A 15803-nucleotide genomic window follows, 5' to 3' on the forward strand; every position below is an offset into this window, starting at 1 on the left:
TCACACAGTCCACTTACCGAGTGTCATTGGCCTTCTTCTGTTCCCTCAAGCAGGGAAGGCAAACACCCATGGGCTTTTATTTATTATTTATTATTTTTTTTTTAACACTTCTCTTAGTTCCAGAGACCGTGGGCTTTGAGGCTTAGGGGATTCAGATCCAAGGTCCATCTAGAAGTAAATTATGAGATAAGCTGGGCGCGGTGGCTCATGCCTGTAATCCCAGCACTTTCGGAGGCTGACATGGGCAGATCACGAGGTCAGGAGATCAAGACCATCCTGGCTAACACGGTGAAACCCTGTCTCTACTAAAAATACAAAAAATTAGCCGGGTGTGGTGGTGCGCACCTGTAATCCCAGCTACTCAGGAGGCTGAGGCAGGAGAATCGCTTTAACCAGGGAGGTGGAGGTTGCAGTGAGCTGAGATCACGCCACTGCACTCCAGCCTGGGCAACAGAGCGAGACTCTGTCTCAAAAAAAAAAAAAAAAATGATGAGATGATGCATTGAATGCTAGATATGGCGTGTATGTAGTTCATAAGAACACCAGTAAACAGTGGATGTAAAAAGCAACATCAGCTAGATACCTAAAGGCCGTGTCTTTGGAGCAGGGGTGACCACCTGAAGCATGTCCTCCCGTCCCTGCCTTTTCCCTCCCTCACAGCACCCCGCTCTTCATCACACTTACTGTTTGTCACCAGCCACGAACGTGTGCATCTCCCTGTTATGTTTGGTCTCCCGCACTGGGCTGGAAACTCCACGTTCACCCTTAATGTCTGTGCCCAGCACAGTGCCTGACACAGTCGGCACTGATTAAATGATTCCTGAGTGACTGCATCATCATATGGTCACAGTAAACAGAATCCATCACTAATTATCTATTTGACATGAGAGGGTGGAAAGGCAAAGTTTTTATGCATGAGTGTGGGTGTATGTATGTTTTCCTAGATTATAGATTTGTCTAAACATTCCTGCTAATTTTAAGATATCAAATCTGAAGTTTCCTTCTTGGCTTGAATTTTTGAACATAGGCCAATGCTGTTTTTAGATTCCTCAATATTCTCTCTTTTGTAAAAGAGTTTTCAAAAGTATAAACGGGGCATCTTCCGTACAACTGGTTTACATTGTTGGTTTATGCAGCTGAGTTGTGGGCAGACGGGAAACCTCAATGTCTGAATGTGGCTTTACCCCAGCACTGAGGTATTCCCCGGAGAGCTTGGCCAGTCTGAGTGCATGTGGTCTAAAGGTCCTCCCTAGCCAGTTCCCTGTCCTAGCTACTTTCTCTTTATTTCAGAACTTCTCACCTGTTGAACACTCAGCCTTTCCTCAACACAGGACCAGCTCAGCATCAGGAAGCTGTATTTTAAGAAAATCATGGTCTTCCAGCCCAGTGGAGGCATCTTAGCGGGATCCAAAATAGCATTCACTTTTATCTTGAAATTCTTTCTGGTTTTGGTTTTTCCCCAACTCTCATCCTTCACCCCAGACACTCCAGGTTGTTACTGAAATGAGGCATGATAGAAAGTGTGAACTCATAGGCTCAGTTCTGTTGCCTCCTTATGGCCAGTGTGTGGAAGGGCTCCTCTGCTCTCATGCCTTCTCCCTTGGAGCTCGTTCATCACCTTGGCCTGTTTTGGGCTGAGTCCCCGACTTGGGAATTGTGCTGTTCGTTTGATGTCCATCGGGCTGTAAGCTCCTTGAGGACCAGGCACCCTGTTTACTCACTCCTGTCCCTTCTGGGAACCTGGGGGAAACTGCTAACTGGCGTGGCTCTGAGACCTTGTATGGCCCCACACATTTTTTTTCTGTGGGAACCACTAAGCATTAGCAGCTAGCCAGTGACCAGCAGGGATTAGCAGCGTTTAGGCTCCGCAAACATTTAATGTGCTAATTGAGGAGCCCAGGGTTCGGCCGAGGAAGTGATTTACAAAGGTGGAAACAGGACTGTTGACACAGGTGCATTTTATTATTACTTGTTTGGGGGGATTAGTAAACATGTTAATAATTTGGGGGATTATTGTTAATGAAGGATAAGAAACTTCACGACCATATGGTTTACTACTTGATGTGATTTTCCCTTTTTTAAAAAACACTTTTAAATCTGGGTTTTATCTTAGTAAGGACAAGCCATTTATTGCAGAACCTACTGATTGTATTACATAGGTAAATGGAAAAATATTTCCTAGAACAATTTTTTTGTAACAAAAAATTCTAAAACATACCAGTGGTATGAAGAGGCACCTATGGTACATCTTTGTATTATTCAGTCCCTCCTTTCTATGTTCTTCTGACAAGAACGGGAGTCATGCCTCCCAGGCTCCGAGCATTACTGAGGCAGCTCCTAAGAAGAGAAAAGGGAAGAACATTTCCTGAGGATCTTTGCTGTGCCAGGTTCCAGAAGGTGCTTTGGCGCATCTCACGTGAGATACGGGCTCCTTTCGCCTGCTTTCTAAGAAGTGTGCGGTGTGGGCCGGGCGCGGTGGCTCAAGCCTGTAATCCCAGCACTTTGGGAGGCCGAGACGGGCGGATCACGAGGTCAGGAGATCGAGACCATCCTGGCTAATATGGTGAAACCCCGTCTCTACTAAAAATACAAAAAACTAGCCGGGCGAGGTGGTGGGCGCCTGTAGTCCCAGCTACTCGGGAGGCTGAGGCAGGAGAATGGCGTGAACCCGGGGGGCGGAGCTTGCAGTGAGCTGAGATCCGGCCACTGCACTCCAGCCTGGGCGACAAAGCGAGACTCCGTCTCAAAAAAAAAAAAAAAAAAAAAAAAAAAAAAAAAAAAAGAAGTGTGCGGTGTGAGGGGGCCGGCTGCGTGCAAGAGACCTGGGAGGAGTAATTCCACCACTATTGTGACTTAGTCTTCAAGTGGTCAGTGCAGTACCTTGGCCTGTGGTAGATCCTGAGTAAATGTTGACTGAAACGAAGATGCCATGGCCTGTGGTGAAGCAGGGATCATTGCAACATGCTGTGGGAATACAGAGGCGGGGTTGGCTTTTGGAGGGCACCTGGACCATTCCCAGGGAAACTGCCCTCTGGACAGAGTTTAAAGTATGGCAGAGGGAAGAGTGTTCTGGGCAGAGGGCACTGTGTGCACAAGGCCCCGGCAGGGGAGTTATGAGCAGGTAATTGTGGAGTATGGGATTCCCAGGGGCTGGGCATAACGTTGAGAGTGGGGGAAGTTGAGGCCAGACTGTGAAAGGATTCCCAGGCCAGCCCAGGAATGACTTCAAATTTACATCCCGTTGGCAACAAGGAGCCAGTGGAGATGTTTAATCTCTTTCGGCCTCCATCAGGTTAGCCTTTCAGTCTATAACCTGGCCTAAGTGTTAGTCCCATGTCATTTGAACCCCTTGCCTTTCTCTTTTACTTAAATTACATTCACAGTGCGCTGTGAAACCTAATTGGAATAGACAAAACGTGGTGGAACTCTGCAGCTTATGGGGCCAGTTCATGCTCACCTTAATGTACTTATAATATACATTTAAATACTGCCAGTTATTTGAAGCTTTCAGGTGACTTCACTTCTCTGTGTACTATATACTTTGCTTCCTACATCTGCAGTTAATTTGTTAAGAGACCTTAATGAGAAACTTCAAATAGTTTAAATGTCAATTACCAAAAAAGTGAGGTTTTCAAGTTCCAGTAATCTACCCATATTGGTCATCAGAATGTAGTCCCAGGTGGATGTAATTTAAGACATGACATTCCAGAGCTTCAGTTACAAAGGATTTATGTATTTCAGGACTAATAAGCTGGCTTCAGTGGTGGCTACACTTGCGGGATTGTCTGCAGTTATGACTCATCTAGTACCGGCTCTGCTCAGAGCTTTCTGTCTGTGGAGTTCACACTGGTTTTGTGTTTCGGCTGGTGCTTTCGAATCTGAAAAAAGTGCATAAAAATATGCCAGAAATGTAATAAATATTGTGATCATTTCATTTTTTAATACGACACTTTTGAGAGGAAAAGAGTATTATCAGTACTTTATCGTAGATTGAATTAATGGGATAATCTTTAATTTCTGGCTCAGACATCTGGATTTGTTTCTTGCCACTCCCTCCTTTTTTTCTGTGTTCCTTTCTTGTCTCTATTTTTGATGAAGATAAAATACTTAAAGAAAGCGTTGGATATGATGAGTATTGTTTTAACAGAAAGTGAAATCAAAAGCATGCAGAATAAGTTAACCTTGCATTTTCTTGGCAGGTCAGTTAGTGGGTGTTATATCCTTAGTTGTTTGTGCTACAAAGTAAATACTTTTTGACAGCTGGTTTAGTTTTCACCACTTCTAAGCCTATGACAAATGGTCTTCGAAGATCTTTGGTCTTAAATTTTTTTCTGTGCAAGTTTTAAGTTTAGTTTTGTTGGGTTTTGAAGGCTTTTTTTATGTAAGCCAATTTATGTGGCATTTTGTTTTATTTGAATTCGAAATTTTTTTTTAAGTTTTAAAGCTAGAGTCTGCCACAAAGAACTGTTTTTCACACTTGGCATTTAAAAGTTAATTTGCTTTTTCTGTTTTTAAAAGACTAAAAAACTAAGGTTTCCCCTACTAAGCATTTATTAGTCAACCGCTATTGAAAATTGAAAAATTAGTTTGTATGGTTTTAGATTGTTTTTCTCCCCAGGAGAAATAATGTTGCTACATAATCTCAGACCTGCATTCACGTATTCAACCTGCCATAAGTCACCGTCAAAGTGAAGAAAATGCTGAAAGTTAGATAGACCTGCACATGTGAATTTCATGTATTTTCTGGTAATCAACTCTGTTTTAAAGGCTTTTGGGAGTTGTTTTCTTCCAGAAGCAGCCCACTGGTGCTGTATTTGGCATGTTGTGTGTTATTAAAACTTCATATAAATGCAGAGGTACTAAAACGTGAAGTTTACAAAACCCATCGGAACATTTTTACTTGTGTAGCTAGCACGATCACGTCTCCAAGTACAATAATCTTTGTGTTGTGAGCCTGTAGACAAAACTGGTGTCTGGCATATCTGATTGGAATGTGAAATTTAATATTTTCCACTAGTTATTTCCCAACATGCAAAGTGAACTGATACCCATTAAATGTATATATTTAAGTAAAAATAGAGAGGATCAGTGGCTTAATCAGCTTTACAGCTGTGAATTTAGGAAGTGAATTCACATCACCCCTCTCTCCAGAGAGACGACTTGGTGACTTACTCTTGGTTTCTTTAAGTGACATAGTAGACCTTGTTTGGATTAATCAGCAGCCTTGGGAGCTGGAGCAGTCATTTGCAATATTGAGTGGAAAAGTTCCTTGTGCTTGGAAAAGTCAGAAGGCCAGGAGTGAGAGACATGGCCTCATCCTTTCCCTGGTGGCTCCTCACCTGTGAAGTCGCACCAGGGTGGTAATAAAATTGTAGGAGCTCATTTTATGTGAAACCATTAGCAGCCTGAGAATTCAGGACTAGCTGCCTTTCATACTTTAAGACACTGGAAGGTGTCATTTATAAGCATAGAGAGCCTGCAGGAAGGCAGAGCAGGCTTGTAAACTGGAGCCTGAGGCTCTGGACAGCAATCAGTGTGTAATAGAGTTTAAAGTCTTAGGTTATCAGAATCACAAACGGGCCTTTAAGTGTTGTGGGCAAATCCCAAGAAACATCTGTCTATAAAAGGCAGGTACAATGGCCAGTTATTTCCTCCTGGTTATTGTGATATTGTTATTTTCTGTTTCTGCCTTTGTGGATGGGAGTGGGGAGAGAAAGGGAGGGGCCCTTGCTACAAGTGTAAGAATAAAATTGTAAATATGTGTATTAGTTGAAAAAAAATTGACTATGGTAAGTGTCGCAGCTAATGTGGGGTATTTTCACCTTGAAACAGCGACTGCCGCCCAGTTCCTGCTGCCTTGTTCCGCGGACTCTGAATTCCACTGCTGGGGCAGGCGTGTGTGACAGGCAGAGGGCGCTCTGGGGTTGGGGGAGCAAGGAAGTGTTTCCAGTTCCCATTTGGCTTATGCATTGGAGGGTTCTCCAATGTGGGGACAGTGTCCGGGTTCTTGGCCTGTGGGAATGACAAATGGCCCTGACAGTGGGCTATCCCAGCTTCAGTGTTCCTGTTCACCATCCTAAGAGTAGTTCTTTATCTGAAACCATGAAGAAAACCGGAAGATTAGATAACAATTCAACACCCCACTCTGAAGACGTTGCCTGCTGATAAGTACAAGTGTGTCTGTTGAAATCTCAGTGCTCCAAGTCCCCGTCTGTCCGCCTTCCGCCTCCTCCAGGTGTTAGATGGGTTACCTGATTGCCCCTGCTTGGCCCTCATCCCCTCCCCCATCTGGCCAGCGCTCTGCTCTCCCCGCTGTTGGGCGGGGTGGGGGTGGTCCTCCTGTTCCTGGGTCGCACGGCATCGAGAGATGCTGATTCCATCTGCAGCTCCTTTTCTGTACTGTGGACTTCACTGCTTGTCTCTTTCTCTGGCCACTCGGAAGCATATATTCTGATTCTCACGGGCAGCTCAAGAGGGCTCCCGCAGAGGGAAGGGTAGGCCTTTAATATTTCTGTCCTTCATCTCAAAGTCCATTTCTTTAAAGTGGACACCGATGGGATTGGGCTGGAGAGAGGTGGCCCCAGCCCAGGAGATCCGTGTTGTCTGGGTGAAACCACTGCACCCTCTGGTCCCTGGGCTCCTAGTGCTCAGGGTTCCTTTTTGAAGCCCACTTGTTAAGACTTCTTCCTTTATGGAGGAGATATTGTGCTTATCCTCTTAGGAGGATCTCACAGTGTTCTAGCACCTCTCCTTGGAGATGGCATTTACTGGTTTGAAGGTGACCTCTGCTAATGGACCTGTTCAGTCACCAGGTCCAGGGCCTTCTTCCGTTGTGTTGTCGAAGAGACTGTGCTCACCCCCGCCCCACCAGCACTGAGAAGTGCCTGAGGTTAGTTGGATGTGGCTTCTCTGCTTAGGTAGTCTTGCACCCCTGGGAGGATGGGAGCCTAAGCTGGAGGTGGATTTTTCTCATCTAGCAGAAGCATGTTCGATACTGGATACAAAGCCCCATCTTCTGTTTCAGAAGCAGCTTGGAGCATTTCTTGTTTAACTGTCAGGTAAGCCCCTTAAGCAATGCTTTTTTCAGGGAGAGATCATCCTGATAAATTGTCAAATGCCTCTTTCAAATCCACTCCTTTAAAAAAAAAAATCCTCTTTTCTGTTTATTCTAGAGTCACTTATCATGCACATATTAATATATTTGTGAGAAGTGGTGTTCCTGGAATTGAAGAAGGCTGTTTGGTTGGGCTGCTGGTCAGTACAGTCCCTGAAAAACATGACTATTTATAACACAGGCACCAGAGGGTTCAGAGAAGTGCTAAAAGTGGAGAAGTTGGGGGCAGGGGAGTGCTGGCAAGGATGAACTTTGCCTATTTCACAAGTTTTGACTAAAGTAGTTCTGAATAAGAAAAGCGTTTGATGAAATCTTACCTAGTATAAAGACATATTATTTTTGGCCTCTCTTTTTTCTTTCTTCTTTTTGTTCTTTCACCTTTCCCCTGTGACCTCTCATTCCAGCTGAGCCCTCTTGTTCCCATTTGCCCTGTACTGTTGATCTTAACCCCAGCTCTGCCTTCTCTTAAATCCTATTCTTATTCTTGGGGAAGACTACAGTCTCCCGAGCTCTTTCTATATGCCAAGCACTGTCCTTTATATACATTAATATTATCATGAGGAAATATTCTTTTGACTATTTTACAGATGAGGCAAGTGAGATTCAGGGAAGTTAAGTAATTTATCCAAATTTACATGCCTACTAAGGGTCTGGCCTACTAAGGGTCTGGCCTACTAAGGGTCTGGCCTACTAAGGAGCCAGACCCCCATTTCTGAAGCATGTTTGCTGAACCACTACACTTCAGCCACCTACTTTGGACACCTTTGGAAAGCAGGATTCTTTTACCGTTACCAAAAAGATATTAATAAAAATAATGCCAGGTGCGGTGTCTCACGCCTGTAATCCCAGCGCTATGGGAGGCAGAGGCAGGTGGATTGCTTGAGCTCAGGAGTTTAAGACCAGCCTGGGCAACATGATGAAACCCTGTCTCTACAAATAATAGAAAAATTAGCCAGGCGTGGTGGCGCGTGCCTGTAGTCCCAGCTACTCCAGAGGTTGAGGTGGGAGGATTGCGTGAGCCTGGGAGGCAGAAGTTGCAGTGAGCTGAGATAGCACCACTGCACTCCAGCCTGGGTGACAGAGCCAGATCCTGCCTCCAAATACTTATATATATATGTGTGTATGTGTGTATACACATATATATATGCAAGTATATAATATATACATATATTATATACATATGTAATATATATGTGTGTATATATAATAAAATGCCCATAAATTGAAGATTCATTAAATACAGGGATAGTCATACCATAGTAATGATGTAGCTGTTATAAGGAATAAGGTAGTTCCCATAAATGGTAGCATAGCTTGATTCTACCAATCCTCCTGTATTTTATCCAGATTTGTAAGATTCACACCAATTTTTATTTATTTTTATTTATTTTTTATTTTTGAGATGGAGTCTCGCTCAGTTGCCTAGGCTGGAGTGAAGTGGCATGATCTTGGCTCACTGCAACCTCCGCCTCCCGGATTCAAGTGGTTCTCCTGCTTCAGCCTCCTGAGTAGCTGAGACTACAGGCACCCACCACCATGCCTGACTAATTTTTATATTTTTAATAGAGATGGGGTTTCACCATGTTGGCCAGGATGGTCTCGATCTCTTGACCTTGTGATCCTCCCGCCTCGGCCTCCTGAAGTGCTGGGATTACAGTTGTGAGCCACCGCACCCGGCCCCACACAAAATATTTTTTAAAATTATTGTAAGGCACCAGAAAGCAAGCAAAATCAGGCAGAAACTGGAGGGGAATCTACCTCAAAAGACAAACTGCGGTGGATAAGGTTTGCAGGTTTGTAACTTTAACCTGAAGGTACTCCCAGAGCTACTTAAGTGGCCAAAAGCTGCAGCCTTACTGTATTGTGATGTTAGAGGGCAGAGGTAGAAACTGGCAGAGCAGTCAGAAAGTTAGGAGGAGCTACAGAGGGGACAAAACACCCAAATCTGCATATGAAATGGCACAAATCCTTGGTTGGCTACTAAACTATGTGTCTGCAAGTCTGGTGAAAAAGTAGCAGCTTTAAGCCTGAAAAAAACTGAGCAATGATCTTGGCCACTGCCTACCATGAGGAAGACAGAACTTGGTATTTGTGTTCAGCCAAGTTAACTGTCTGCTAGAACAAAAATTACTCTTCAGAGAAATGTGCAGAATCTAGAATCTCTATAACATATCAATCATAATGTCCAGTGTCCTATCAGAAACCACTAGAGGCCGGGCACGGTGGCTCATGCCTGTAATCCCAGTACTTTGGGAGACTGAGGTGGGAGGATCGCCAGAGGTCAGGAGTTTGAGACCAGCCTGGCCAACATAGGGAAACCCTATCTCTACTAAATATACAAAAAAAATTAGCCAGGTGTGGTGGCAGGCACCTGTAGTCCCAGCTATTCAGGAGGCTGAGGCAAGAGAAGCCCTTGAACCTGGGAGGTGGAGGTTGCAGTGAGCCAAGATCATGCCACTGTACTCCAGCCTGGTGACAGAGTGAGACTCCATCTCAAAAAAAAAAAAAAAAAAAAAGACAAAAACAAAAACACCCCACTAGATAGAGGTAGAAATGGGAAAAAAGTAGATAATAGAAGCAAACTCAAGATGATAGAGATGTTACAATTAATAGACAAGGACTTTAAAGCATCTACTATAAATATGTTCAAAGACTTAATAAAAATATATACACAATGAATGAACAGATAGGGAGTATCAGCTTAGAAATAGTAGCTATGGGCCAATATTTATATAGCAATTGGTATTCTGAATGCTTTATATACATTAACTCATAACCCTTACAACAATCCTGTGAAATGGGTACATTATTATTAACATCATTTTACAGAGGTGGAAACTGAGCCACAGAGTAACTTCCTCATTTTCAGACACCTTGTCAGTGACGGGTAGGATTCAGACCCAGCATTCTGACTCCAGAGCCTGTTCTCTCAACCACTATACCGGATTGCCTCTCAACATAGATTATTACATGAACAAATAAGTGATATTAGTATGTGAACAAATAAGACATATCATTGCATGTTCAAAACAGTGTGCATATATAGAGTATGACTCTGTATAATTGAAAGTACATATAAAAATTTTCAGTTTTTTTTTGGGAAGGATACGTAAGAAACCTTTTTTTTAAAAAAAAATTATTATTATACTTTAAGTTCTAGGGTACATGTGCATAACGTGCAGGTTTGTTACATATGTATACTTGTGCCATGTTGCTGTGCTGCACCCATCAACTCGTCAGCACCCATCAACTCGTCATTTTGGAAGAAACCTTTAACAGTGATAACCTGCTGGGCGCGGTGGCTCAAGCCTGTAATCCCAGCACTTTGGGAGGCCAAGGTGGGCGGATCACGAGGTCGGGAGTTCGAGACCAGCCAGACCAACATAGTGAAACCCCGTCTCTACTAAAAATACAAAAATTAGCCAGGCATGGTGGTGTGTGCCTGTAACCCCAGCTACTCAGGAGGCTGAGGCAGGAGAATCGCTTGAACCTGGGAAGTGGAGGTTGCAGTGAGCCGAGATTGCGCCACGGCACTCCAGCCTAGGCGACAGAGTGAGACTCCATCTCAAAAAAACACAAAAAAACAAAAAAAAAAACAGTGATAACCTTCCCCGTGGGAAAGGGAAAGACATTGAGAGCTTGGGTATGAAAAAGGAAACTAAATTATTATTTTGTGCTTCTCTCAATCATTTGAATATTTTTTAATGTGGATATATTATTTTTTAAAATAAATTTTTAAATGTCATGAAATAGCTATGAAAAATAGAGATACTTGATATCAGTTGAGAAAATAGTGTCCTGTTTCTCTTGTAAGGAATATGACAGAAATAGAGACATTGTAGACTGGGAGTCAGAATTGGGTTTCTTTTCTACTCTGTCGGCAGGACACTGTGTCACATGACAAAAGCTGTGAAGGAGGTATCAGATCGTGTTTTCTGGCCTCGGACACCTTCCTTCCACGCTGAGTCTTCTTCCCCATCCCCAGACGTCCCCACTCATTCAGGCGGCAGCTCTGGGAAGGCACATCTTGCTCTAAAATGGCCTCCTGAATACTCCTGTTCCCACACACTGTCTGGCTTAATCTTACTGCAAAGCAGGCAGCTGCAGAGGGCGCCAGGGCTGGTTCTGCTCCTGGGTTCCCCATCTCAGGTGATCAGGACACCATCATATGCTCTGTCACCCAAGCCAGCAGCCCGAGAGTCTGCCTTTTAACTCACCTTGTTAGTGACCCCCAGGTATGTTTCGTTAGGTCTTGGTAATGAAATGTACCTGGGGTCATTAACAAGGTCAGTTGACCCAAATCCTTCTCAAATCTGCCTTCTTTCTCTGTCATCATTTTTAATTTCCCCTTCCCCCCTCCCCCCCACCCCCAACCTTTTCCAGGATCAAATTGAGACTTCTCCAGTGTTTGCAGAGTGGTGAGGTCCTGTCTTTAACCTGGCCCCTACCCACGTCCAGCCTTGTTTTCCACATGCGAGGGTCCAGCCTCATCTCCCGGTGAGGTCAGTTGTGGCCATTCAGCCTCCCCTTCCACATGTTCAGCCCTCCTGACTTTGTGCAGCTTATTGCTTTTTTCTGTGTTCCTTCCGTGTCTTCTTCACACAGCAAATCATTCTCACCTCCAGAGATGCTGTGTCCTGGAAGCCTTACCTATTCCCTAGCACGCTGGACTGAGTGGTCCTGTCCCGGACTCCCATAACTCTTGTTAATGCTCTGTCCTGCTCTTGGAGAGACCATGAAGATTGGGGGAAGAAGACAGGGTTTGGAGTTGGACAGATTTGGTCTCAATTCTGGTCTTTCCATTTACGGGCTCAGGCAAGTTATTTAATCTCCCCACTCTCAGTTTCCTCATCTTTCTGGTGACAATACTGCTTACTTTGTTGAGACAGATGGACTAAAGATAATATATATATATAAAGTCCTTGGCATGGTTCCTATTATAGCTTTATTCTTAGAACACTTTTTTAAACATTGTGTTGATTAAACATTTACTTGATTAAATGTTTTTCTCTCCCACTAGACTATACATTCTTTGAGACCAGCAGTGCTTCATGTTTGTAGAATTCAAGTTTTAATGAGTTTGAATTTTAAGAGAGTACATTTGCTAAGTTAAAGAGTGATTATATTAACTCGAATTGTGGAATTCACGTAATGTGAAATTCAAAGCTTTATATATATTTTCAGCAGAGACTCTTCAAATTATGTTTTTGAAGTAACAATTTTATCTCCCCAAGCAAAATGCCACCTGCACCTTTACAAACACTTTACCACAGTTACCTTGACCTGTTCTTCATTGCTCACACTTGCTGCAGATCATTAAATGTACACATAAATTATTAATATTTACCAAGGTCTTAAAGTCCTGATAAGAAAATTTTGAGTGGTCTATATAGAAAGGTCACCTGTTAGCTCCTGATGCTTGAAAACAGAGGTGGGACCTGGTAGGCCTGTCTTCAGCTGATGCGATGCCAGCACATCTGGGCTGGGCAGGGCCTCCAGTGCCTTCTGCACAGGTTCATGTGGCCAACTCTGCTTGGACAGTGGGAGCTGCTCCCTGGCACCTGGGACACCTGCTCCCCACTGTTGAGCCATTCCTTTGGCCAGGGCTGTTTGAGTATCAATCAGTCACTACCTTCCTGGCCCCCTCCTTTTAGAGAGAGATCTCTGATTTTAAGAGGCAAAGTTTAAAATAAGACATTTCATGTGTAGTAGCAAATATTATTAACTTTGTTGTGCACAGTATGCCTTGGATCTTCTTTTCTTGGCTAGGGCACAGATAAAATGATGGTTCTATGAGGGGTAAGTAGGAAAAATTAGTGGTTCTGGATTCTCTCCATGCCCTAGCTCACTCCATTATAGTCACAGTGGCAAGATGGAGTATTAGCAAGACCGGTCCTGAGTGTGGTTGCAGTCTAATTTAAACTTTTTTTTTTTAGACTTACTCTCTCGCCCAGGTCGGAGTGCAGTGGTGCGATATTGGCTCACTGCATCACTGCATCCCCAACCTGGGCTCAAGCAATTCTCATTTCGCAGCTTCCCGAGTAGCTGGGACTACAGTCATGTGTAACCAGGCCTAGCTAATTTTTTAATTTTTAGTAGAGACGGGATTTCGCCATGTTGGCCAGGCTGGTCTCAAACCCCTGGTCTCAACTGATCTGTCTACCTCCCAAAGTGCTGGGGTTACAGGCATGAGCCACTGCATTCAACCTAATTTAAACTTTGTCTTTGTAAGTGCCGGAGTAATAGAGGCTGCCCAGTTTGCCAGTGTGCTCACCCAAAGATGAAAGTGCTAACATTGGCCGGGCGCGGTGGCTCAAGCCTGTAATCCCAGCACTTTGGGAGGCCGAGACGGGCGGATCACTAGGTCAGGAGATCGAGACCATCCTGGCTAACACGGTGAAACCCCGTCTCTACTAAAAAATACAAAAAACTAGCCGGGCGAGGTGGCGGGCGCCTGTAGTCCCAGCTACTCAGGAGGCTGAGACAGGAGAATGGCCCGAACCCGGGAGGCGGAGCTTGCAGTGAGCTGAGATCCGGCCACTGCACTCCAGCCTGGGCGACAGAGCGAGACTCTGTCTCAAAAAAAAAAAAAAAAAAAAAAAAAAAAAAAGTGCTAACATTGAGAGGAAGAATTCCCAATTATTAAGCTCCTCCTCTCTCTGTGTTGAAAATCCTCCATGAAAACCCATCTCTGGAAGTGGATCAAGCAGTGTTATCACTACCTAAGCCATATCTGCCAAACCTGGTCTTTCCAGCATGTAGCATATTCCCTTTCTTGCCAGTGAAATGTGGTATAGAAGAAAAAAATTGCCACAGAATGTAATTTTTAAAACCACAGCCGGGGCACGGTGGCTCACACCTGTAATCCTAACGCTTTGGGAGGCCGAGGTGGGTGGATTACCTGAGGTCAGGAGTTCAAGAGCAGCCTGGGCAACATGGTGAAACCTTGTCTTTACTAAAAATACAAAAAATTAGCCAGGTGCAGTGGCGCGCACCTGTAATCCCAGCTACTTGGGAGGCTGAGGTAGGAGAATTGCTTGAACCCGGGAGGCGGAGGTTGCGGTGAGCCAAGATCGAGCCACTGCACTCCAGCCTGGGCTACAGAGTGTGACTTCATCTCAAAACAATAATAATAATAATAAAACCATAAAATTCCTACAAAGTGTGAATATATATTTATGAATGATGTCTGTGTATATCCATATACATACATCCATTCATATTTCTGAGAAGCTTTCAAGGAGAATTTTTAAACATAGCAGATGCATTAATTTGCATACAAAGAGCCAATTACAGATCATTCTTATCTGGTTATCCAAGTCACCTCAACAGTGCTTTGTTTTTTTTTTGGGGAGACAAGGTCTTGCTTTGTGGCCTAGGCTGGAGTGCTGGAGTGCAATGGCACAATCACAATCGCGGTTCACTGCATTCTTGACCACCCAGGCTCCAGTGAGTCTCCTACCTTAGCCTCCTGAGTAGCTGAGACCACAGGTGTGCACCAGCTACACCTGGCTAATTTTTATTTTAAAATTTTTTGTAGCGATGTGGTCTCCCCATGTTGCCCTGGCTGGTCTTAAATGCCTGGGCTCAAACCATCCCCCTGCCTCAGCCTTCTGAAGTGCTGGGATTACAGGCATGAGCCACTGTGCCCAGCTTAATGATGCTATTAAACTACACCTGTTAACCTTCTACTTGCTTTCTGTGGTTGACAAATAATTCTCTTTGCATTTCTTTTTACTCATTCAGATGGGCTTCTCTTTTCTTACTCCGAATTATTGAAAGTTATTTATTTGTGTAAAATGTTACGTAGACATAGACACACACGATATATGTGTGCCTTATGCATTTCACAACATCATCTGAACAAATATTTATTAACTACCTACTGTGTTCCAGACTCTGTGCTAGACATCAGGGATTTCAGTGATGGGAACAGTGTCTGCCCAACAGTCCCACAAAGAAATATTAAGCAAGAATAAAATCTGTAGCCAAGTATGTGTCTACATTTTTTGAGAGCTTACTATGCTCTGGGCCACTGTGTTAACATTTTGAACATTATTTCATGTAGCACTCTCAACAACTGTGTGAGATAAGTTTTATTTATTGTTACCATTTTTCCAAGGAGGAAACCAAAACACAGAAAGGTTAAGTTACTTGCCTGAGGAAACTTAGCATTGATAGACTCAGGATCTGAACCTGGGTAGTATGACTCCTAGGTCCCCATGAGATGGCACACAGGTTGCCATTCCATCAGTTAACCCTCCCATCACTGGATCAGAGAGCCAAGGAGCAGAAGGGGGATAGAACTTCCCAGTACCAAACTAAGGGGCAGAGCTGGGATCGCCACCACAGGTCCTGTTTCAAAGCTGGGGCTCTTTGGACAAGGCCACGCCCGCCTTGTCTCTTGTGTATGCTTTTTCACCTGAGGCTGAATTTTAGGTCTGAGTCAACTGCATTTTGAAAAAATCATCTGCTTGAAGCCCCTGATGATGTAACGATAAAGACCATTGGAAAACCGGCAATCTGTGAATCTTCATATAGATGAACAGGGTGGCGTTAGAGTTTATCATCCTAATCTGGACATTTTTGAGAGTGAAAGAGTACTGTTATAGATGCTGGGGCATCAGGAGTCAGCCAGGATGTCCAGGCAAGCCGGGGCTTGTGTTCACTCTGTGGACACGCAGCGTGG

The 15803-nt window shown here is 44.0% G+C and overlaps 1 protein-coding gene across 2 annotated transcripts in view; it reads left to right on the forward strand.

The window, feature by feature from the left end:
* The window catches only part of CLYBL (citramalyl-CoA lyase), a 278492-nt gene that overhangs the window by 17238 nt on the left and 245451 nt on the right, over window positions 1–15803 (forward strand). The window lies entirely within an intron of this gene.

Source organism: Macaca thibetana, chromosome 17, assembly GCF_024542745.1.
Source record: "Macaca thibetana thibetana isolate TM-01 chromosome 17, ASM2454274v1, whole genome shotgun sequence".
Classification (NCBI taxonomy): domain Eukaryota; kingdom Metazoa; phylum Chordata; class Mammalia; order Primates; family Cercopithecidae; genus Macaca; species Macaca thibetana.